Source organism: Notamacropus eugenii, chromosome 3 (genome assembly GCF_028372415.1).
Source record: "Notamacropus eugenii isolate mMacEug1 chromosome 3, mMacEug1.pri_v2, whole genome shotgun sequence".
In the NCBI taxonomy this organism is placed as follows: domain Eukaryota; kingdom Metazoa; phylum Chordata; class Mammalia; order Diprotodontia; family Macropodidae; genus Notamacropus; species Notamacropus eugenii.
The window spans coordinates 10804347-10823143 of record NC_092874.1 but is presented as its reverse complement, the minus strand read 5'-3'; the positions used below and the strand labels follow the sequence as shown (position 1 = coordinate 10823143).

Sequence of the window (18797 nt, the reverse complement as noted above, 5' to 3'; positions counted from 1 at the left end):
CAGACAGAGTGGACTCCAAGAGATTGGCTGTCTGGCCCACAGATCATATATCAAGACTATGGGGGAGGCCATTTACAAGAGGCCAGATTTGATTCTCATTAAATACCTGCATAGGCATGAACGATTTCTGCTGGGAAGGAGTCTATGACATAAAAGGCAGTGTGCTCCAGTACAAATAGCAGGACTCTGCAGCCAGTGGACCTGGGTTCAAATCTCACCCCGCTCTCTAATGTGACCTTGGGCACACCTGTTAGGGCCTCTTTTCCCTCATCTGTAAAATAACCTCTATGGCCCCTTCCTTCTAGATCTAAGACCATATGGAGCTAGGACGTAGGACAATACTTAGAGAAGGTGGTGGAAAATGAAAGTGATGCAGCTAGGAAGTGATGTCGCAGAATAATGGGGAGACCTCAAACCCAGGTCTTCTTGACTCCAAGTTCTACCTCTGACACTGGCTTTGTGGCCCTGGGCAAATCACTCGATCTCTCAGTGCTCCTATCCTACCCCACTCCCAATTTTGGGAATCTAAATAGCAAATTAGTTGAAGAGTCACATTTTTGGAGGGAAGTGTTCACACTAGGACTTCTTTGAACTAAATTCATAGGTCCAGACCAAAAAGTTCAGGTTCATTCTTTCATTCTCTCTTCTCTCTCTCTCTCTCCTCTCTCTCTCTCTCTCTCTCTCTCTCTCTCTCTCTCTCTCTCTCTCTCTCTCTCTCTCTCTCACACACACACACACACACTCACACGCACACACTCAAAATGAAAATAAAGAATTTACAAATCCAGAATCTCAAAGTATCACCGGGATAGTACCAATTTCTTGGCATATTCCTCCACTGTCTCCTCTCTGTGTGTAGCCCAGGAGATTAACAACCACTCTCAAGAGGTATTTTCATTTCTTTGGCCTCAAAACGTTAACGTTTCTACTAGATTATAAATACCAAGCAGGACGTGCAAGATGAGGAAACTTGCTTCCTGTGAAGCCATTTCCAACACATTATTTTAATTTATTCTGGATGGAAATGCAAAGAGATCTTTGGAACACATGCCGAGGAGAGAAGATTGCCATGAGACTGAAATATAATTATTGTGACATGAGCTGGGAAGAGAGGAGATGTTTGAAGTCTGGGACGATTCATGTACAGTGCTAATAAGTCACTCGCTTCTCCATCAGGGTTCAGGGAAAGGTTCATCAAAATATGATCAGGGAGGCTCTGCCACTGACAGGCACATTAATACAAATAACTTGACACACCACCAAAAATAATTATATGATCATCTTTTAATCGAGGGAAGCCGAGTGCAGGCGGCACGTAAGGAGGAGAGGTGTTGCTCAGGTCTGCCACCAGCTCCAATAACAGCCTCCTTTCAAAAGGCTAGCTTCTCCAATCTCCATCTGGGCACTTTGTATAAAGAATGTTAATGGTGAAAGAGCACCTTTGCCAGTCTTCTCCCTTTTGTTCAGTTTCTCTGGATGAGTAAGACTGCAATGAAAGAAAAATATAAGACGCAAAGTATTGAATTCTGGAAAGGGCCAGCTGAGCCAAATGCATCAGGCTTACCTTTGATGACTCCACCTCATTGCTCCTATGACAAAGGAAGACCAAGGCCTTAGAAAATGCCTGGGTGGGCTTTCAACATACTCATAAGATAATCAAGAAGCAATCATGCAAATAATTAGGACTCACACTCAGATCAGAACAAACTTTGTATTAGGTAAAATTATCCAGAAACTTAAGACTGAAAAGTCGAGCAGGATCCTAGCTGTCATTTTTCTGGTTTTTAATATTTGCAGGGATCTCATGAATCACTCATAGGACTTTCCTAGGAGCTGTGTAAGGTAGAGACTCTAAGTAGCAATCACTCCATTTTACAGATGGGTACCTGAGGTCTGGAAAGATGGGGCCATCTGACCGATCAGTAGTCACAACCAATGGGATTCCAATCCAGGTCTGCCCTCAATATCAAGTCCAGAGTCCTTTCCTCTCAATCATGTTGGCTTCATCCAGTAAAAACTTTAAAGGATGAACTCCCTCTCTTTGTGGTGGCCAAAAACTGGAAATCAAGAGGGTACCCATCAACTGGGGAATGGCTGAACAAGTTGTGGTATGTGAATGTAATGGAATACTATTGTGCTATAAGAAATGACGAATAGGAGGACTTCAGAGAGACCTGGAAGAACTTATATGATCTGATGCTGAGTGACAGGAACAGAACCAGGAGAACTTTGTACACAGCAACAACCACAGTGTGCGAGGAATTTTTCTGGTAGACTTAGTCCTTCTCAGCAATGCAAGGACCTAAAAAATTTCCGATGGACTCTTGAGGCAAAATGCCTTCCATATCCAGAGAAGGAACTATGAAAACCTGAAACCAAAAGGTTGGAGAACTGTTGGACTAAATCATCTCTAAAGCCCCTTCCCACTCAAAATTCTAACAAGCATAATATATTGCAAAGAACCAGAAGAGCTTTCCTTAGAAAGTGGTCCCACAAAATGGAGCTCAATACTTTAGGGCCTATAACTTCCTTCATTCCTTTTTTTGGTTTAAATTCAACTAATAGAAGAGTAATAAGAAAATATTTCCATTAGAGGCAGAGGATCTGGGTTCGTACCCTGATTTTGCTGTTCTTTCTTTGTGATTCTGGGTGACATTGCAGAATGAAGCAGACCATTTTCTCTTGTGTTATGTTTTGTTATGTTTTATGGTTTCTCCCATTCATTTTAATTCTTCTATGCAACATGACTGAGGAAGAATGTACAAGTAGAACCTACATAAGACTGCACACCATCTCAGGGAGGGAGTAGTGAGTGACGGGAGGAGGGAGAGAGAGGGGGAAAACATCTAAAATATATGGAAGTGATTGTAGAAAATTGAAAACAAAATAATTTTTTAAAAAAGAATGAACTCCACTTAGAGTTTACAGAATTACTAAGACCCCCATCATATATTCACCATCCTGTTTTTTCTACTGCTATCAGAGAGTACACATGCACATGTGTGCACACAAACATACATGTTCATGTACATACTATCCCTATACTATATTTTGCCTTTCAACTCTAGCAAAGACAATGGTTTGTTTAGGCCTGGTCTGCATGGTCAGAGCTGGGAGGCCTGATAGATTGGACTCACGCTACAAACAGTGGCCATCCACAGGAGTTGAGTAAGGTAGTCAGGTAAAATCAGTCCAGGAGACAAGTAAGGGATCACATCAGATGAGCAGCCCAGAGAGAATTAAACAAAGAATCCAATGAAGATAAAATTCCACAGGCCATGGAGGGACTAGGTTTCATAGGGAGGACAAGGGGATCTGAGGAAGAAAATCTATCAGTTATGGTGTATGTTTTTGTGTGTGTGTGCACATGTGTGTATGTAGTTAGAGACACCAATTACTGGTGGAGAAGTTATATGGACCCACCCTTGTGAGGCAGCGACAGCCACACCATTCCTAACACTAGCATTGGAAATACTGGCCAAAACTGACGCAAAGACCAACCCAAAAGGCCTGGGACTAAGTGTACATGACTTTGCATTCCCATTACATTGAAAAGTTTATGCAGGCATATAAATTTCCAGCTTCAGATTAACATAAAATACATTCCTGGATACACTGGGCAATGTCTTTCTTGGGAAGTGAATTAAAAACTGACTAATTATGGAGAGAATTTGCTCAGTGCTTACCAGTCAAAATAACTTGAAAAAGTTTCTGTCATAGCAAATATTTGTGCCCAAATTGCAGATAACAGTTTCACTTCCTTACATTATCAAATGTGAGAAATAGAAGAAGCCTTAGCGATCATCCATTCCAATGTTATTATATAAATGAGGAACAATTACTCAAGGTGACAGAATTAGTAAGGGAAAAAGGCTGGGACTTTGACCTTTATCTCTTGGATCCCAGTCCAGTTTCACTGCCCATGAAATATATTTTCTTTCTAGAAAAGTGTGGCCTGAGTAATGTTAGGCATAAACCCACACAAGGAGGCCAGTGACAAAAACAAAGGCTCCACACACATCACATGCAGGATGAAATGGCTCTTCCACAGAACTGTGAATCTTGAGCTGGAAAGAGCAGAGACCATTTAATCTACTGCCCTGTTTTGAAGGTGAGGAAACTGTGGCCCCAGGTGGTAGGTTGGTTAGCTCAAAGTCCATGGTCAACAAGTGGGAGAGCCAAGGTCCAAACCCTTGTCCTTCATCTCTTTCCATGGAATTCTATCAAGTTCTGACTTCAACACTAGGTAACTGTGTGTCCTTGGACTAGTCACCAAATTTCTCCAGGCCTCAGGTTTTTCACCCATGAAATGAAGAATAGATCAGCGTCTCTCCAAGTACAAGTCCATGGACCTCCAGGCACCCCCAAGACTCTTTTAGGGGGTCCCTGAGGTCAAAAATAATTTTTATAATAACACAAAGACATCATTTATCTATTAAAATGTTCCTCTTTCCCAATTACATATCTGTGTGAAATCCATTTTTCTTCATATCCTTCAAACAAAATAATGTCACAATGAATTGAATCCAGAAGCAGATAAGAGAATCCAGCTGTATTCTATTAAGTCAAACATTAAAGAGATTTGCAAAAATATGTAAAACAATGCCATAATTTTGCTTTTTTCTGTTGGAAAATTATTTTTCATATATCATCTAACATGTAATTGGTTTATTATTTTAAATTAATGTTAAAATCGTATCAGTTTTAATTTCTAATATGGCAAGATAGACAGATAAAACACCCACTAAAAAAAAGCTCTTTGGGATGGTCAGTAATTTTTAAGAGTGTAAAGAGTCCTGAAACCAAAAGGTTGGAGAACTGTTGGACTAAATCATCTCTAAAGTCCCTTCCCACTCAAAATTCTAACAAGCATAATATATTGCAAAGAACCAGAAGAGCTTTCCTTAGAAAGTGGTCCCACAAAATGGAGCCCAATACTTTAGGGCCTATAACTTCCTTCATTCCTTTTTTTGGTTTAAATTCAACTAATAGAAGAGTAATAAGAAAATATTTCCATTAGAGGCAGAGGATCTGGGTTCGTACCCTGATTTTGCTGTTCTTTCTTTGTGATTCTGGGTGACATTAAGCCTCCTTATTCCTAAGTTTTCTCATCTCTAAAATGGAGGGTTTAGATTAAATGAACTCCAAAGTCCCTTCTAGCCTTATACCTACGATTCCATTAGTAGGGTGTGGCTGACTAAATAAATCAATTAAATCATCCCCCTCCAAAAAAAATAAAGGACAAGATGTTGTAGTCTGATACCACTGTTGAGTGAGAGCATGTCTTAATGATACCAAGTCAATCAACGGCATTCCCAAGTGTGAAAAGATTTTGATCGATCCCAATGTATTTGTCAAGATATTGCGTGAAAAAGAAGTATCCAAAGTATCATATATGGATTAGCTGATGGATATGGCCATACTCCATGGGGTCTGCAAGAAATCAAAGAGTGACTTTAGAACCAGAAAGACTTGAGGCTGAACTAACATCTCTTCATAGAGAAGAATGAGAAGCAATCATGGGGAAGGGAGGTAGGAGTGGGAGAAGAAGCCTCCTCTTCCTGCGATATTGCCTTTCCCTCTTCTTTCTCCCCTCTTCTTGGCTGGAAGAAGACCTTTAAAGCTTCAAACTTTCTGGAGGATTTAAACCTGTCCATTTTCTCGTTAGCATTCCGCCACTGTTTCCTAGAGCAGCAGAGGCTGAGAGTAGATTGAATTTAATAAAGTAAGGGAAATCCATGACTCCATAAGGAGCCCCACTGAAAAATACCATTATACCAAGACAAACTTCATAGTATCCTACAAAGGATACCGAGCAAGAGAAGGACATTCCAGCAACCAGAAGCTATGAATTACCACTCTGCTACATATATTCTCCAAGCTTGAGCCTGATTTCTTCTGGATTCTGGACTCACTGATGGAAGAATATATCACAGCCGTTTGGGAAAACAATTTTGTACCAACTATCTGACCTTAGTAATATACCCCTTTCTCTAAGTTAATTATGTTTGGCTAACTAAATGATATCAGCTGATAATAAGAAGGGGGCTCATGAGCTATGTGTTAGAGCCCCCTTAGTCCACCACTAACCATATCCCTGAGGGGATCTAGTCGCCATATCTAGGAACCTGACCAGTCAATGGGAGTAGGGTGGGGACAGCAAATTCGGAGCATATGTTTATATTAATATTTTTTGGAAGGAGGTATATAATGCAGCAAAAAGAGCTATGTATTTGGAATCAGAATTCTGGCTGTCCTATTCAATATAGGAAAGTGACCTTGGGTAGGTCACTATTCTCTAAGTTCCAATTTTATATATTGAGGGAAAAATGATCTCCAAGGTTGCTTACAGTTCTAAATTCTATGAAAGCCATAAGGATAAAAAAATGGACACAGATGGGAAAACATTCACATGAAGGTTTAATGAAATAGTGAATTTTAAGGAATTCTTGCATGCCTACAACTTTCATCATTTCAGTTAGCAGCTGTGTTAAAAAAAAAAAAAAACAAAAACAGAAAAAGAGAGGCTGAAATTAGAAAGAAAACTCCTCTCGCCGTATTTCCCTTCTGATTTTCATTGCATGAGGAAGGTTTTTCAAAAGAGCCTCAGATAAAGATATGAGCCACACAGAATGGGTCCAACTTGGACAATGAGTAGAAGTCTTTGGAGATGTATTTTTAAATCTTGAGTTAAGTAATCTTTGCTTCTTTGTAAACTTCTAAATTGAATCTCCTAAAAAGAGGTAGTATGAGTGTGTGGTCACTGGGCATGACTGGGTACAGTTTCTTTCCTTCATACATAAGGATACAAACCTATTTCACAGAGGTATCAAGCCTGGGCACACTCAGGCTTTCCAGTGAGAGACTGGCAGGTACTCAAACATGTTGGGATGCCATGAAAGAACTGTGGAAATGCATCATTAAAATAGCCTCAAGAAGGAGGAGGATGTATATGGAGCCTCAGCGGAGTTTTAGGGATACCAGAAGAATGGGGTTAAAAAACAATAATCCCCTAAGGCCAGAAACAGCACTTTCAGTCTTCTCCCCATTTTCATTCTATTTCCCTACTGTAATTTCAATCTCTGGCTACCCCACCCCTGTAACTTCTGCTCTGGCCATCCCTCTCCTTTCCGAGAAGCCCAGTTTTTTTCTCTTCCTTCCTTCTTCACCTCGCATCCCTTCCTTTCCACAGCAGCCAGGCTGCCTCCTCCACTTTTGTTTTATCATTCAACCCAGCATTTCACAAGCACCTTTAAGTTGGAAAGGACCTCAGAGAAGGTAAGAATCTTCTCTAGAAGAGTCCAGTCAAGTCCATGAGCAATTATTAAGCACCTACAGTGGGCCGGGTAGGGCTCCTTTCCAATGCCAGATGGATGACCCTACTGAGATCAGAAACATTCCTCTACTGTTCCCCTCTCCCTCTCCATAGACACTCAGAATGTTCAGGTATACAGTAGACATTTAATAATGCTTCTTGATTGACTGAAAACAAGGTGATCACCCCCTGCAACATTCTGATAAGCTACAAATGAGAAGTACATGAACACGAATGAAATGTAGGGCAGGTTAATTCCTTAGTGTTGCCTTCCCATTGACCCTGAAGCTAACAACAGCTAGAATAATCATGTGGCACTTTCAGGTTTCCAAAGTATTTCAGCCACATCATCTCATTCACTCTTTACAGGAAGCCTATGGAACAGATGACGACATTTTTATTTTATAAATGAAGAAACTTAGGCTGAGAGAAGCTACATCACACAATAGGAAATGAGGCAGCATTTGAACTCAAGTCGCTATGACTCCCAGTCCAGCACTCTGTGTCACCACCTAACTTTCGCAAAGATGAATGCCTAGAAGATAGCTTACAGGTCAGCTAATCTAACACGCTCATTTGACAGATGAGGAAAGTGAGGCCCCAAAATTGCCTCTAATTAGACAATTCTGCCTTCCTGGACTACTCAGGTGGGCAGCAGGGCACCAGCAACTGGAATGGCTTAAACACAGATACAAGAACTAAATGGGGCTGATTTCCATGGACAAATTAAATTAATTTTCATTTACTTGTTCCCTCACTGTTAAGTGACTGGCTCAGATGGTGATATGTTAGCCCCCAAATGCCAATTTCCTCTTGGATGGCTGCCAAGAATTCTCATTGGCTTGGCAAAAATCTGGGCATTTCTGCAAAGGGAAACTGGCTAGCTGATAAATTAGGCTAGCACTGAGGCAGCAAGGGCAAGAGAGGCCCTGGCCAGAGGGTCACTAAAACCTTTCAGCAGCCACAGGGTGTTAGGAAGGTGATACACACCCTTCAAGTGGGATTCTTAAGAGGGGAATAAAGTTCCAAATAGTAAGAAACAAAAATATCAGATAAAGGAAAATAATGGGTAGGAGGGAGAGGAAAAGAGAGGAAGGAGAGAAGGAGAAAGAGGGGAAGAAGGAAAGAGTGAGAAAGAGAGGGGAACAGGAAGAGGAGGGAAAGACAGAGACTGAGGCTTCTAGTTACATATCCAGAGGGACTATGGATGCATGCAAGGTCCTGAAACTTGTGCTCTTTGCTTTCAGAACCACCTCAGAATATCAGCTATATATATAACATAATTTACTCTGTGTGTGTGTGTGTGTGTGTGTGTGTGTGAGAGAGAGAGAGAGAGAGAGAGAGAGAGAGAGAGAGAGAGAGAGAGAGAGAGAGAGAGAGAGAGTCAGTCAGTCAGTCATTAACCTCCTACTACGTGCCAGGCACTGTGCTAAGCAATTGGGATACAAAGAAAGGCAAAAACCAGTCCCTGCTCTCAGAGTTTACAGTCTAATGGGCTAGACAACATATAATCAACTACGTACAAATAAGATATATACAGGATAAATCAGAGATCATCTACAAAAGGAAGGATTAGAATTTACGGAGACCAAAATAGGCTTCCTGTAGAAGGCTGGGACCTGAAGGAAGCCAGGAGGCAGAGATGAGGAGGGAGAGCATTTCAGGCAAGAGGCACAACCAGTAAAAATGTCCAGAATCCAGAGATGGAGTATCTTGTAGAAGGAAGGGCAAGGAGGCTGATGCCACTCGATTTCAGAGTAAGTGGTGGAGCAGAAGGTGTAAGAAGACTGAAAAGGTGGGGAAGGGGCAAGTTGAAGGGGCAGAAGACTTGACATTTGATCCTGGAGAGGATAGGAGCATGAGTGTTTTGGGTGGGGGTGGGGAGGTGACATGAGTAGCCTGTACTTTTTCAGCATAGTGGAAAAGGGACTGGAGAGGGAAAAGACTCAGCAGGGGACCCATAGGAGGCCATTGCAATAGTCCATGTGTGTGATAAGAAGGACCTGCTCCAGGTGGTGGTAGTATCAGAGGAGAGAAAGGGGCTTATGGGAGAGATAACATGAAGGAACCTTGGCATCAGATTGGGAAGGTACTACCTAGAAACACTGCTATGTAAAGACTTACTTCTGAATAAAACTCACACATCTTCTCTGATCAGAGAAAGTCAACCTGGCAAAGGGAGTCCCTCATTAATTCCTTACACCAGGCATCATAAAATGACCACAGATCATTGGACTAGACTATAGATATATTATTATCTTCATCAATTCAAGATAGAGCAGCTACAAAAGATGTTTTCTACCTCAGGGCAGAGCAGTAGGGGATATTTGGACAGCATGTTTTATGTATTGTCAAACCAGGTGTCTCTATAGAATATTTCTGCCCAGTTACTTTTCTTAGAAGGGAAGATTTGATCAGGAAAGGACTGGACAAAGACTGAAATAAAAACAAAATGCATCAAATATGTCTTAAAAATAAAGACACTGTAGTTTTGAATTCCACGGAGCCTTCAGTTCATTTTGACTACAGCCCTTGTGTGGTTAAACAACTGAAGACAATACTTGTACTTCCCTCCCTGCTGATTTAAGAAAAATAACTCCAAGACCAAAAGGGAAACAGAGTCCTCAGAAAAAAGCCAGCTCCCCTGGGAGTAAAGAACCTTACATGCGGATCAGGTGGGATCATGAAAATGAGTGGGATGTTTCCCCTTCCCAAGGCTAGGACTGGTATTGGGTCATTTTCACAATGATGGGATCTCTGACCTCAAGATCTGAATCTCACAATCCAAGAGAGACTTAAGAGACCACGTAGCCCAGCCCAGCCCTGACTACACATCCTCTCTAGAGCCAGCCTTAGCTTGGAGACTTCCAGTATGGCAGGAACTCCCCCTTCCTTCACCTAGCAAGGAAGCCCATCCTATTTGCTGACAGCTTTTCCTGACATCAATCTGAAATTTGCCTCTTATAGCTTCCACCCAGTGCTCCTGCTTCTTCCCTTGGGGCCAAAGAGAAAAACGCTAAGCTCTCTTCCACAAGACAGTCCTCGTATCTTGCTGGGATTTCTTCCCCAGACTGAACATCCCAATTTCTTCAATCAATCCTTGGATGACACATTATCCAGTTCTCTCAAAATGTTGATTTCTTTCTTCTGGATATACTCTACCTTGTCTTTTTCCATCTGAGATTGTGGTTTCCAGATCTAAACCCAGAACCACTGAGGTCTAGAGAGTCCAACCCATGCATGAAAAGACTTTCCTCTGTAGCATGTGGTCATGCTGCCTCTGCTTGAAGACCTCACACCAGGCAGGAATTACCCAACCTCCCCTCCCTATCCCCTAGAGAGCCCATTACACTCAAGTACAGCTTAACTGTGGGGAAACCTTATTGACATCATTGCCCCTTTTACCCATTACAGAAATGGGGTTCTGCCTCCCTTTGGGGCCAAACAATCTCTCCTTGACATAACAGGTACCTAGAGCCAATCCTCATGTGCCCCCTGAGTTTTCTTTCTGCTTGAAGTTGAGCCCAGTGACACACTTATTGTTGAAGTGCACATGAGAGTTAGAGACACACTTGTGGAACCATAGGGTAACTGAACCAACTGGAAGGAAACAGCTACTATTTTCAGAAAATCCATTCTCCACATTCACAAAACTCATGTAGACTATACAAGGTGAGTGATGGATTGCTCTCAACTCAAAGAAATAACATACTCCAGAAAATGTCAAAATATATATTTATAAGATAGACAATAACAGCCTTGGACAAGCCAGGAATGCTTTTCTCACACACACATTCCCCATGACACTCAGAAGCGATATTCTCTTCTAGACCCTTTGGGAAAAAAAGTCTTCGTCCCCCTCCTCAACCAAACCCCTCCAGTTTTCTCCTTAAGTTATTGTATAGTACAGCTGATCATCACTTTTGCACCTGTATACCCAGCACCAAGCATTGTGTCTGGCATACAGGAAGCATTTAATAAATGCTTGTTTGATTGCTAAAGTAGGTAAAAATTCAATAACATATGTGAAGCACTTTGCACACCTTAAAGCACCATATATGAGTTCTAGCTTTTATTACTATTATTAAAGAAAGGTGACCTTTTTACAGTGCTTCTGCCATCTGGCATGATGGGAGAAAATGAAGTCACCCTCTTGTCTCAGAGAAGGGGTGGGGCCATCTCTCCTCCTCTGTATCTCCCATATCACCTGGCATCCAGCTCAGAGTATTTGTTTGAATGAATGACTAATTCTATGTGGGTTTATTTTCAGTCCAATCTCAGCAAATAGAAGGAAGTCCTCTTCCGAGATCTCTATATTTGATCTGTTCAAGGAGGATTTCCCATGACAGAGAACTCAAATTTACATTATTTTACATCCACACCAGACAGAAATGACTTCTGTGTCTATAGTCCCTTTCATCAAGTGGAAGCAAAACGCTCTGGGCAAAATGAAACAACAAAGGTTATCTAGTGGGGGGTGGAGGGATTGATTTTTAACTGAACCATATTTCTAAAAATAAAGGGGAAATGAGCCTAAAGCAGGAAGACTCTGAGCCTCACAGATATCCATTTGGCTTTGGAAGAAAAGAAGAAAACATGTTCTTGGTCACTTGGTCAGTATCATTTTTAAATGTTAACCTAGTTCTTGTGGGTTTTTTATAGACAGAAAGTGATGATATCATCCTGTTTACATAGTGCCTCACAGTTTATTAATAATAATTGGGTGATGGGGGGGGGTGAGAACTGTGCTTTCATTGGTATGAGAAGCTTGCAGTGAGCAAATGCCCTCTACTAGCACAGATCAGCAACTCCTTTGTAACTTAGAAAGTTATCTTTGACACTGAAAGTTTAAGTAATTTGCCCGGGGTCACACAACCTAAACGTGCCAGAGATGGGACTTGAATCCTGATCCGGAGACTTGCTCTCTGAACCATGATACTCTCTGAAAGCATTCATGACAGAAGTTTTATTCATATATTAAAATGATTAATCATCATGAATGGCTAATATTTTCTTTGATGCTTTAAAATTTGTAAAGCCCTTTCCATGCATTAGTTTATTTCATGGTAACAGCCCTGAAAGGCAGTTGCTCTGATTATTCCTACTTTACAGATGGAGAAACTGTGGCTGGAGAGGTTAAATGACATTCAAGGTTACACAGCTGATCTGAAGCAGGTTTAAAGCTAGAACTTCTTACCTTCACGTTCTTCCCTCTATCTTCTAAGGCAGAGGGAGTTAAACTCATGGTCTTGCCTGAATGCAAATAAAACTGGAGTAACATATAATTGGGAAATATTTAACAAAATAAAAATACACTGCAACATAGATGATGTTCATTTGTGGTTTTCTAAGTCACTGCTCCAGGACATATTGCCTCTACACAGTCACAAATAATTTCCCTCAGAATAGTTTCAGGAAGGGGGTACTACTGGTGGTGAGATGGGAGAAACCTCCCTCACTTAAAGTCTTTAAGACTTAATCATCACTTATGTTGGAGAAAATTCTCTTGCAGATATGGGCTGAACTAGAATTTTAAGGACCCTTTTCAACACTGAGATTCCGTAATTCTATTTGCATGCCCATTTTGCAGAGGAGGAAACTGAGAAAGAGTGATTTAGTGATTTGTCCGCTGCCACTCAGTGGACTCAGACCTTGCTGCCTCAGGGCAGCCTCAACTCCCCCCTCCAGCATAACCCACAAGGTTCCCTTTCTCTCCTCCAGGCATGGCTGTACCAGGGTGGAGTTATTCTATGCCTCACCTCAGAGGGAAAAATATTAAAGCAAATTAACATTTTTCCTGGCTCACTAATTAGAAGTGTCTATTCTCACCAAATATGTTTATCAAACAGTATGACTGAGCGCAAAGCCCATTACCGGAGTCGCAGTCATCCAAATGAGATACTGTCTAAAGCAGAAAGGGCAGAAAACCAATTGGCTCCTGCAACTTCCATTTTCTGACAGCTTGCAGCTGGTCCTGATTAAGCAGCCTCTCCAACCGCCCCAAGAGCTATTTTTATCTCGGGCAGTTTATTTTTGGGGCTCACACATCCCAGGCACATGGTGTTTACATCAATAGGTTTCTGTGAACCTCGTGGCTCTGGCCGCAACTGCAAAAGACAGATTGAAGGGTGAATAAAGCAGCCCACCTGTGTCTGTACTCTGAAGTCCTCCCCTGCACTATGGGGTGACTGTACTCCAGGGGGAGGATCCAGGGACCTAATCAGAAGAGATCTGGATTAGGAACCTAAGGGTGAGATTTACTGGTGGAGTCACGTTGGGCTCTGTTGACCTGGGCCTCAGTTTCTTCATCTGTAAAATGAAGGGGTTGGTCTTTGCTCCCTCAAGTTCTACATTCCTGACACCCTCAGGAGGATCCCACAGGCTAAGGCAGGTCTAAGCATGCTTGGTGCAGAGATACAACCCTCTGGATTCCCTGTGGGTCTAGGAGAGAAAAGTATTTAAAAAAAAAAAATCAGTTTAATGCTTTGATGAAAACTCGGTGACTGGATGACTAAATCCATGGAAAGATTTAACTTTTCTGGATCCAGAGAAACAGCAGAGCTCTATCCTAGCAATTAAAAGACTAGCGTTTTATCTTCATATGCAGTTCAGTAAATGACATCCAGTATCTGGTTTAAATAATTCTTTTGGAGCACTAATGAAATATCTCTATCAAAATTATAAAATCGCAAGGTTGGAAGAGACCTAAGAGGAAGGAAGGAAGGAAAGATTTATTAAATGCCTGCGATGTGTCAGGCACTGTGCTAAGTTCTCACTGGATTCTCACAGCAATCCTGTGAGGCAGAGGCTATTACTATCTTCATTTTATAGTTGAGAAAACTGAGGCAAGCAGACAGAGGTTAAAGTGACTTGGCCAGGGTCTCACGTAGTTAGTAAGTGTCTGGAGTTATTGGAACTCAGGTCTTCCTGACTCTAGGCTCAGCACTCTATCCACTGAGCCACCCAACTGCCTTATAACTCTGCCTTAACAATAGCTCCCCCTTTATAAAAAAAAAAAAAAAAAAAAAAAAAAAAAGGATTTTATTCTGAACCTAAAAAATAAGACAAGTATTTTCATAACATAGGATAGAAAAAGAGGATGATTGTACACAATATTACAAATTTATTGTGTACAACTTAGTATTCCTTTTAAATATATCATAAAGTTACCACGTGACTTTCTTTTCTTTTCTCTCCCCTTACCCCTAGAAAAATGGCTACCATTGGAGCAGAATTTATTATGTATTCTTCAGCTGGAAAAAAAGGAAGGCACACTTTCATGATCTCAGAGAAAGGTAAGGTTAAAATAGATTTAATTAAAAGAGATAAATAGGGTAACAACAGTCCTTTATAAAACTAATTCAAGACTGATTTTGATGGACCAAGCCCTTCTCAGAAATGCAAGGACCTAAAAGATTTTCAAAGGACTCATGGTGCAAAACGCCATCCACATCCAGAGAAAGAACTATGGACTCGGAACTCAGAATGAAGCAGATGACTTTTTCTTGTATTTTCTTTAGTTTTTCTCATGGTTTCTACCATTTGCTGTAATTTTTCTATGCAACATGACTAACGTGAACATGTGTTTAATAGAAATATATGCATAGAGCCCATATAAGATTGGATGCCGTCTTGGGGAAGGAGGAGGGAGGGAAGGAGAGAAATTTTAAAACTTATGGAAGTGATTGTTAAAAACTGCAAACATATAAATTAATAAATTTGGGGAGGAAAAGGAAAAAGTCTAACTCAACCAGGGCTCATCTGGCTTTTGCCTGAAGACCTCCAGGCATGGGGGGAGGTGCTCCCTTGCTTCTCCAGGCAGCTCCCTGGACTTTGGGGGAGCTCTCACTTTAAGGGGGCTTTCTCAACATTCAGCCTCAAGCCACCTGGGGAACCAATACCCACCACTGTTCCTGGTTCTTCCCTGTGGGGCTCAGTGGAACAAGACTAATCCCCTTCCCTCCAGACAGCTCTTCTGAGGCTTGAAGACAGCTCTCATGACCTATCCAGGCTAAACAAGTCCCCACCCCTCTCCCCAATGCCAATCATGGTCTAAAAATGACCCAGGCCCACCAAGGTTCTGCCAGGGGAGTACAGATTCTGACTAGCCCCATGAAACTAGAATGGCTAGAAAGGTCATCCAAGGCCTAGCCAGTCTTTCAATTTTGGGAAAAGCTATCACCCAAGAGCCCACCCTGGAAAACTTTCAGCGACATAGTGCATCAGAAGCACAGAGCTCAGTCACAGAAGGGCTACAACATGCATCATGAGGGAATGCCCACCTAATAGAGTGAATCAGTTGATCATTCAACAAGCATTAAGTAAGACCCTACTACGTGCCGTATTGTACTAGGCTATGGAGATAGAAGACAAAACCAAAACCAAATCTCCTTTGCTCTCAAGGTGTTTATACTCTAACATATATGCAATACATACATATATACACATGTATGTATATGTGCGTATTCATGCATATATACATGTACATATATACATATATATATATATACATGCTTTAATGGATAGATGGAGGAATGGATGGATAGATAGGTACATACAACGCAGATATAAGGAACCAGGAGGGAGGTGGGCCTTTGCACTAGTGGCTAGGGGACCAAAAAGGCTTCATGTAGAAGCAAAGGTGGCACTTGACCTGAATTTTGAAGGAAAATAAAAAATTCCAAGAGGCAAAGTCAAAGAGGGTGAACATTAAAGGCATGAGTGACACGGCAAAGGTACAGAGACGGGAGATGAAAGGTAAGCGTCTGGACCATAGAGTTCATGGATGAAAGTAATGTGTGAGAAGACTGAAAATCTAGGAAAGGGCCAGTCTGTGAAGAACCCCAAATAGGAAATATTTGCGCCCAGAAGTCATAGAGGTCCCTGAAGTTGATTGAGTAGGAAGGTAATATGATCCAAAATGAACTCTGAGTAGAGGACAGCCCAGACCTGGGAGAGCCTTGAGATCAAACAGAAGGCTACAGCAATAGTACAGGGGAAAAGTGACTGGTATCATACTAGAGGGCAGTTATTCAAGGAAAGAGCATGAGACCCATGCGAACTAAAAATACCACACACTTTAGAGTACTGGAAATATAGTCTGTCTCTGTGTGTGTCTCTCTGTCTCTGTCTATCTGTCTGTCTGTCTCTCTCTCTATATATATTATATATATATATACATATAATATGTATACATATATGTGTGTATATATATACATATATATATACACATGCATACACACACACACACACACACACACACACACACACACTCCTCCAGATGCCTTTGAGGTCAATCGCTATCAATTGACCCCATCCCCAAAAAAGACACCATTCCGCAGAGAAGACCTTTATCCAAGCTGTTCCATAAATGTCACTAGCTGACCCAAGTAACAGATGCCCATTTTAAATCATTGTAAGCTTTCTCAGAGTCAGGCAAAAGCATCAGCTCCCAAGAAACCATCTAATGTCTTTATTCTTAGGATTGTACTTTGGGCACGGAGTTACTGAGCTGCCCTTTCCTCTCATGAATGACACACCCTCTAGGGTCTTCACACAGGCATGCAGGAGTAGAAGTGCCACCAAGAGAAAATTCAATCTGTTATACATAATTCTAGGTAGAAATGGTGTGATGTGGGTGGTCAGGGATGTTCCTCCCAGATCTGTCATTTTCCCCTATTTTAATTAGGAATCTCATTCTATGTCAGTAATTAGACAGATCCTTCAGGAAGCAGGTTTCCAAGGGATTTTGGGTTTCTTGGAGAAAAATGAATGTCTTGCAATTAGCTTTAGTCACACATCAATATTGTTAAATCTGTGATCTCAGCATGCTTCTCATATACGGATTATAACTCAGCCATAGCTGACCATTTTGTGCCACTCTCCCCATGGCCTTCTACAACTCTTTCAAAACTGGTCCACCCCATAGGTAGCCAGCCAACATTTACTGAGGACCATGGGCCAGTCACTGAGCTAAGTTCTGGTAAGCTGCAAGTCTTTTCTATATCCCTTGACATTGTGTGATACCAGTGGATCCTGGTCACTCTTCACTTTCACAACAAAATCAGCTTATATTTTCACTAAGTGGCATTATCATAGCACTTTAAGATCAGAACATTATGGACCTAGAACTGAAAGAAACCCTCTGGGTCACCTAGTCCACCCAGCCCCTCATTTGATAAATCAGGTAATTTGAGTCTCAGATATGTGATATGTCTGAGGTGATATGGGTAGGAAGTAACCGAACCAGGGTTTGAAGCCACATCCTTTCACCCCAAACCCACTACAAGGTTTTCAAAAGCCCTTATAAAGAATCTCTTTTTTCAGTCAGACAGCTCTTATCACCCCAATTGTAGTTTTGTTCTTTGTCAATTCTGGACTTAAACCACCAAATAAAGCTAAGCTTCTCTCTTTCTCCCTCCTCTTCTCTCCCTCCTCACTTTTTATTTCTCTGCCCCTCCCCCCGATTTATATTAGAACAGAAAGAGGATTATATGTGGAATTGAAGGTCTTCATTATGCATATATATATACATATATATTCGACATATAACTGTCAGAGAAGTCCTGTTTGTGATTCTTTCTGACCTCCCTTCTGTTCTTTTCTATGCATTTAAAAATGTTTCACTGACCATGTATATTTTCTTCATTTCTTTTCTTTTTGGCTACCTTCCCTTTCCCCCCTCCTAACTCCCCCAATTGAAAGAGGAAAAATATAAGATCCTAGCAACAACTACGCACAGCCAAGCAAATGACTCACTCAGAAAGTATCGTTCATGTCAATTTTACAGGTGAGGAACGAGGCTCAGAGCAATGAGGCAGTTGGTCTGTGGTCATCCAGCGAGCCAGCATTGGGAGCAGCGTTTGAACGAAGGTGTTGGCTCTAAGCCCAGCACGGCGATCTAAACAATCATGTGCCCCTCACAGCCCTCTAAGTTCTGAGCCTCAGAGCATTCCCACCCTGGTTGCTCTCACCCACCTTTTCTTCCCACCACACATGTCTATGACAGACTCTTTTTTGTTTTTAACTTTTCTAGGATGTTTCATTCACTTCTCCATGCCAGGAAAGCAGGGATAGAATATAAGGAAAACTATTAATGTAATTTATAATATTAATAACAGAAGTTTTTTAAAAATCATAAGATTATATCAACAGATGCTTTTATCAAGCAAATGCTTTTAATAAATTACAATACTTGTTTCTATTAAAAACACTTGAAAGAATAGGTATAAATGGAATTTTCCTTAAATCGATAAAAGAACATTGATCTAAAACTGTCAGTAAGCATTATTTGTAATGGGGATAAGCTAGAAGCCTTCCATTAAAATCAGGTGTGAAACAAGGATGCCACTGTCAGCATTATTATTCAATATCATATTGGAAATCCTAGCGAAACAATATGAGAAGAAAAAGTAATAGAAGGAAATTAGAATAGGGAATGTGGTGATAAAACTATCTCTTTTCGCAGACAATGTCTTCTGAA

General features: G+C 41.2%; 1 protein-coding gene and 1 long non-coding RNA gene across 17 annotated transcripts in view; both read right to left on the bottom strand.

Annotated features, from left to right (window-relative positions):
* The window catches only part of HDAC9 (histone deacetylase 9), an 885788-nt gene that overhangs the window by 754684 nt on the left and 112307 nt on the right, over positions 1-18797 (bottom strand). The window lies entirely within an intron of this gene.
* On the bottom strand, positions 1267-18478 carry LOC140532415 (uncharacterized). The gene is made up of 2 exons (XR_011976505.1): positions 18074-18478; positions 1267-1486 (listed from the first exon to the last, which is right to left on the bottom strand). It is a non-coding gene; the product is annotated as an uncharacterized lncRNA (long non-coding RNA).